A 6,320-nucleotide genomic window follows, 5' to 3' on the forward strand; every position below is an offset into this window, starting at 1 on the left:
ACATGCTAGAGATCCGTCTGTATGCAGAGCTATTTGGAGGGGCTACATTAATAAATGATGGAATAATATATGTTTAAATAATGTTTACTGGGCTTAACATTTAATGCAACCTAAAGATACCGTAATAATAAATATGTAGACGAAATGAGAAAATTTTGGAGGTATCTGTTTTTATTTTCAATTTCAATTGTATATCATAATAAAAGTTCAATATAAGGCATGGGGTATGTTGGCAGCAGGGGAGGGTGACAAAAGGAAAGAGGAGTGGGGAGGGCTGTTGTATAGTATAGACAATAGAACTTGAAATGTTTGTTATGAAATGATGTTTCAGCATAACATACCAATTTAAAATAATTGAACATAACAAAATTGTAACATGAATTAGAACTATCCAACAATTAATATAGTAACATATTACATATCTAATAGTAACATTCAAAAATCAAAAATCAAATAGAAGTCTAAGTCCCCATGCTAGTGGCAATTTGATTGTGGGATGGCGGAGGTTGGAGTACTTGGATAAACGAAAAGCACGGATGGGTACTCTGAGATTTGGGAGGAGGGCGCGAGTCCCCAAGTAAGCTTGTAAAAATTTCAGTCAGTTTCATTTTATTTATCTTTGGAATAGATAACTCATTATCCTATTTAGGATCTCAGCCAAACAATCTAATTTGGTGTAAAAACATAAAAAATCCTTTAAATCAATAAGCTTTTTCCTATTCATTTTATTTTTGATGATATATACATAATATATATTTTATTGTATGGTCAAATGTAAGATAAAAACGTTTCACGTGATATTCTCATTTCCTGCTAAATTTCCATGTCGATATACACTCCTGCACTTATTTTTTAATTCCATCCATGAATTTCTCTTTCTGAGGACTTCCTGCTTAACAACTCCCCTTCTGTTCATCGTGCTATTTTATATTTTCCAGACCGCCGCCCTCATCGAGGTGAATTGTTCTTGTCGAGTGTGTATAAATAGTCATAATTGCATCGGGAGAAGAGCAAAATAAATCTGCCTGCCATTATCATTTAGTACGTGATTCGCAGAAACAGAACGAGAATGATTGGATTAGTGTTTTTATGTGCCGCTGTGGTGTTATTGTTGTATGTGTGGGGTGGCGGCGCAGTGGACGTGGAGGGCGGGTCATGGCAGCTGGTGGTGAGCAACGGCGGTGTATCGGCGATGCATATGACCACAACGAATAAAGACACCGTTGTTATGTTCGATCGGACGGACTACGGTGCTTCTCAGCTCCGTCTCGACCGGGGGAGATGCAGAGACGATAACAACGATCTCGCCCTCAAGCACGACTGCTGGGCGCATTCCATCGAATACAACATCGCTTCCGGTGGCTTTCGTCCTGTGATGGTGATGACCGACACGTGGTGCTCTTCTGGCTCGTTTTCTGCCGACGGTGACCTGGTGAGCACCGGCGGCTACAACGACGGCGGCAAGGCTGTGCGTTATTTCGTTCCCTGCAGTAATTCCGCATGCGACTGGGACGACACGAGGTCGAATTATCTTGCAGAGAATCGATGGTATGCATCGAATCAGATTCTGCCTGATAACAGAGTCATTGTCGTAGGCGGCCGACGGGCTTTTTCATATGAATTCGTCCCCAAGAAGTCTGGAGAAGGGTACTATTCTCTGCCGCTGTTGAGGCAGACGAATGTGAAGGACGTGGAGAACAATCTCTACCCTTTTCTTCACCTCTCCTCCGACGGAAACCTCTTCGTCTTTGCTAACAAAGATTCGATCTTGCTCGATTATAAAAACAACCGTGTTGTAAAGACGTTTCCTACTCTGCCCGGCGGCGCGAGGAATTACCCCTCGTCTGGTTCATCTGCAATGCTGGCATTGACGGCGTCTGATGGATTTAAACGTGTCGAAATCCTCGTCTGCGGCGGCGCTCCGGATTACGCCTTCACTTCCGCAAATGCTGGGAATTTTGTGACGGCGCTCCAGAGCTGCGGGAGAATTGTGATCACGGATTCGAACCCTGGTTGGGCGATGGAGAACATGCCGGCTCCGAGAGTCATGGGTGACATGTTAATTCTTCCCACCGGAGAAATTCTGATAATTAACGGTGCACAGAGTGGGACTGCCGGTTGGGAACTGGGTAAAAACCCTGCTTTTGCTCCATTTCTGTACAGATCCAATTCATCGCCTGGGGATCGATTCTCAACCCTTGCGGCCTCCACGATTCCACGAATGTATCATTCCAGTGCAAATGTCTTACCCGATGGAAGGATCCTTGTCGGTGGTTCGAATCCCCACGTGGGTTACGTTCTCTCAGGAACAGCTTATCCCACGGAGCTGAGACTGGAAGCTTACAGTCCGTATTACCTGGACGTAGCGTATCAGATCTACAGGCCCACCATTGCCGCCTTGTCTTCTTCCTCAGTCAACTATGGTAAGACAATCACTGTGCAGTTCACTGTTTCCAATTACACTCCGCAGAACATTGGGTTCCACTTGTACGCGCCTTCCTTCACAACTCATTCTTTTTCCATGAACCAGAGGATGCTCATTTTGGCATCAAGCTCTGCAAACTCAGTGAGAGGAACGTACTATGCAGTTGTGACGGCGCCGCCGAATTCCGTTATTGCGCCGGCGGGGTACTACGTGCTGTTTGTTGTAAACAATGGGATTCCGAGCGTCGGCAAATGGGTTCATGTGTCTTAATTAGAGGTTATATTGTGTTAGTTTTGGCGAAGCCATATATTAAATATATAGAAGCATGGGGACTTTGGGAACTTCTGTATTGTTAGGGTATATACCATATTCAAATTCAATTGCTGATAACTAATAGAGTCTGTATGATGTCAAATTAAACTGCACATAGAGCAGGCGTGCCAATTACTTATATAAAAATACAACTTCCAACAGTGTATTTTATTTTCAATTTGAATGATTCCTTTGTCAAGTGGAGTGGTCTTTTTTTACATGGGATTGAGGTGGTTTTCATTCGTGTAAAATCTATGTATATGGCAAGGTTACCATCTCAGTTTAAGATGTCATAAGATACTACTAAAATGTTACGAATCTTCATAGCTCGTGTTGATATTACTTGTTGAACTAATTACTTTCCTCCAAACATCATTTCAGTTTAAGATCTCATAAGACTAATATAACGTATCACAAATCTTAATAGAATAAATTGATACTACTTAAAGTAATTATTTTACTTGTTTAATAAATTGTCATATTTCTTTGAAATTGTAGTTTACTATAAATATGTGTGATCCGTTATTCTTAATTTTTGATCTTTTCGAAGATGGTTAATTAGCTTAGTCTCCCACTATAATGGGATTTTTTTGTTCTATGGTATTACTGTGATGTGTTCTTTATTCTGAATAAAGGGCCCTCTTTGTCATCTTAATAAAAAATAAAGAGCATACACAATCTGATTGAATCTTAGCACAAATGTCAATAAAATATATTGAACACATTTCAATTATCACTACATAATTGTTATGTGATTGGATCAACTTTCATATCATTTGAAATGAATTGAGCTCATTATTTTCCTTAAGAAATGAGGCTATTTAAGAAAACACAACCATCTCAATTCATAGTCTCCCTTAAAATTTTAAGCTATGTCACTATTTTCATAAAGATGTATAAAATATTTTTTAATCCTTAAAAGAATTACTGACCATTTCTCCTAAACATGTATTTGTAGAAGAAATCATTAACTTCCCAATAGAAAATCTCACAAGAAACTAGTAAATCATGTATCAAAATAATTTTAATACAATTTTTTTAAAACATATTTGAACAATTTCCCTCTTTAACATTATAGAAAAGAATGAATCAAACAACACTTAGTCTAAAATAATATATTCATCAAAATACATTTAATTATGACACTATCAAACCATATCAAGAACTCAAAAAAAAGTGTGTTAGAAATATTTATTAAAGATTTCTATTTACTTATGTCAAACTAAAAAACAATGATGTTTTGTCATTTTGTCCATTACAACATATATGTCTATTTAGGTCACTTGAATTCATAATTTTGATGTCAATACATTTAAGAATATCCTCAAGGAAAATGTTAAAAAATTAGTATGGGATGCATTGATTATAGGTATGCTTGCAAAACAGAATTACCACTAATCAAATTATGAACAGCTTAAACATCATACACTAAGCTTAATTCCTAGACCATAAGTGTTAAATAGTCAAAGTTGACTTTTTTTTTCCTCAAGCTTAATTATTCCCTTAGTGTGTGATGCTTAAGAGTGGCGCTCAAATTATTCTAGTCTATTATGCTACATTAAATCCAAGTAAAAAATAATATATGTATTCATGACAACTTTACATTAGACTAACACAATATTGAACTAACTTCCCATGATGTCACAAAATGCCTAATCCATAAGGAAACTATGGATAATTGTTATGGCAGAAAACTATGTTACTTAATAGTCAACCTCATTGAAGTAAAACATGGAATATAATTGAAATGTTATACAAACACTTGGAAATAATGAAAGTAGGTTGTAGATAAAAGGTAATAATCAAATGAATTGAAGTACACAATTTATAGGAAACAAAGGAGACTTATTGGAGCCAATATTTTGTAAAGGAAAATTTGATACTATTAAACTAGAAGTTCCATAATTCAACTATTATGCACAAAAATTATAGCAAAATAAATTTTATTAACATTATTAGAAAAACTCAATTGCACTTAAATTATTAATAAAATTAAATATAATATAAATAAAAGAAAATATAAAATATGATTAAAAATTAGTAAATTCAAATTATTAACTACATAAATTAAAAAATTTGAAATATATTTCAATATTTGAGTTGTACAATATTGTTTCTCAAGAAAATAAAATTAAAATGTATTTTTTGGCGATAGGCCATATGTGAGAAGTTATTTTTCTATGAGTCATTCTAAAATGTGTTTTGAAAATATTTATCTCTTTTCTTATAATATTTTATTCATTAATTTGTTTTAAAATTTGAGAAATATTTTATTATGTTTTAAATTTTTTCTTTAAATTTATTAATAATGTATTTCTAATGATTGAATTAATAAAATCAAGAATTGCTATAAAAAAAGACATATAACATGTCTACATGTTTTTAAAAAATAAATAAATAATAGATTATATATATATATATATATATATATATATTAGAGAAAGGGGTAAAAAATAGACCAAGAAAGTAAGGATTGGTAACAACACCAACCCAACCACCAATACACAACTAATGATCATCTAACATTCACAACAAACTCATGTTATCCATTCTAGTTCTTCAAACAAACTAGAATATTCATCAACTAAGTGACTCCAATCATTGACTTACCATGTTTGAAGATGCTCAAAAGTCCATTTAGCCAAACATTCTATCATCTTACTTGACTCCTAAGGTATATGGTGAAAGGTGAAACTTTCAAAGAATCTACTAATTCTGTTAATTTGGTTAACCAATCCAACTAGTCATCAATTCTTATCCCCAGTATCCCCTCTGTCTAACATATCCACAACCATTTGCAAATTAGATTCAGAAATGATCTCTCACTATCCCAAAGTACATGTTTCAAGAGCTTAGATAATGGAAGAGGCTTGGACAAAGTTATTGGTACGCACATCCTTAAGAATAGAAAAGAGAAATTGAACAATGCCAACAGAGCCTATCAATTCCTACAATCTTAGCATTCTAAAGGTTGGCCTTGGAAAAACCATCTAAATATTTAATATATTATATATATTTTTATGCACTATAAAATATATTATAGAATCAATTATAATATGATTACAATACATATGCATTTTTAAATGGTGTAATATACTTTAAATATATAATATATCTATTTTAATAATTTATATAAAAATCATTTTCTTAATTTAATTTTACTATTTGATATATTATATATGGTGGAATGCACTGTAAAATATATTATAGAATCACTTATAATATCATTATAACATATTTTAATTATTTAATGATTTGATATATACTAGATATATAAAATACATATTTAAAAAAGAAAACTATTTATGTTTGGGCTAACCTATTTTTCTTTATATTTTATTTAAGTTATACACTAGTTAATGTCCAAATAGATTTACATAATAAAATTTTTCTTAAAATGAAACTAAAATAAATATAATATAATAAAATGTTAAGAATGAAAAAAATATTGTTAAGTCAAAAAATATTGTTAAGTCAATACACTTCATGTCAAACTCTTGCTCCATTTTTTTTTCTTTTAAAGTCTAAAGTTGTCTCTTTAGGTGACTTTTTTCTTCTACTAGATCTATGTACATCTACCCTC

The 6,320-nt window shown here is 33.4% G+C and overlaps 1 pseudogene across 1 annotated transcript; it reads left to right on the plus strand.

Annotated features, from left to right (window-relative positions):
• The first annotated feature begins 800 nt into the window (after positions 1-800).
• LOC149577569 (aldehyde oxidase GLOX pseudogene) lies at positions 801-2,915 on the plus strand (annotated as a pseudogene). Its single transcript, XR_016363632.1, has one exon. The product of XR_016363632.1 is annotated as an aldehyde oxidase GLOX pseudogene (transcript).
• Positions 2,916-6,320: the final 3,405 nt, after the last annotated feature.

The sequence above is a fragment of the Cupressus sempervirens genome, chromosome 1 (genome assembly GCF_028749045.1).
Source record: "Cupressus sempervirens isolate cs-2001-9-10 chromosome 1, ASM2874904v1, whole genome shotgun sequence".
In the NCBI taxonomy this organism is placed as follows: Eukaryota; Viridiplantae; Streptophyta; class Pinopsida; order Cupressales; family Cupressaceae; genus Cupressus; species Cupressus sempervirens.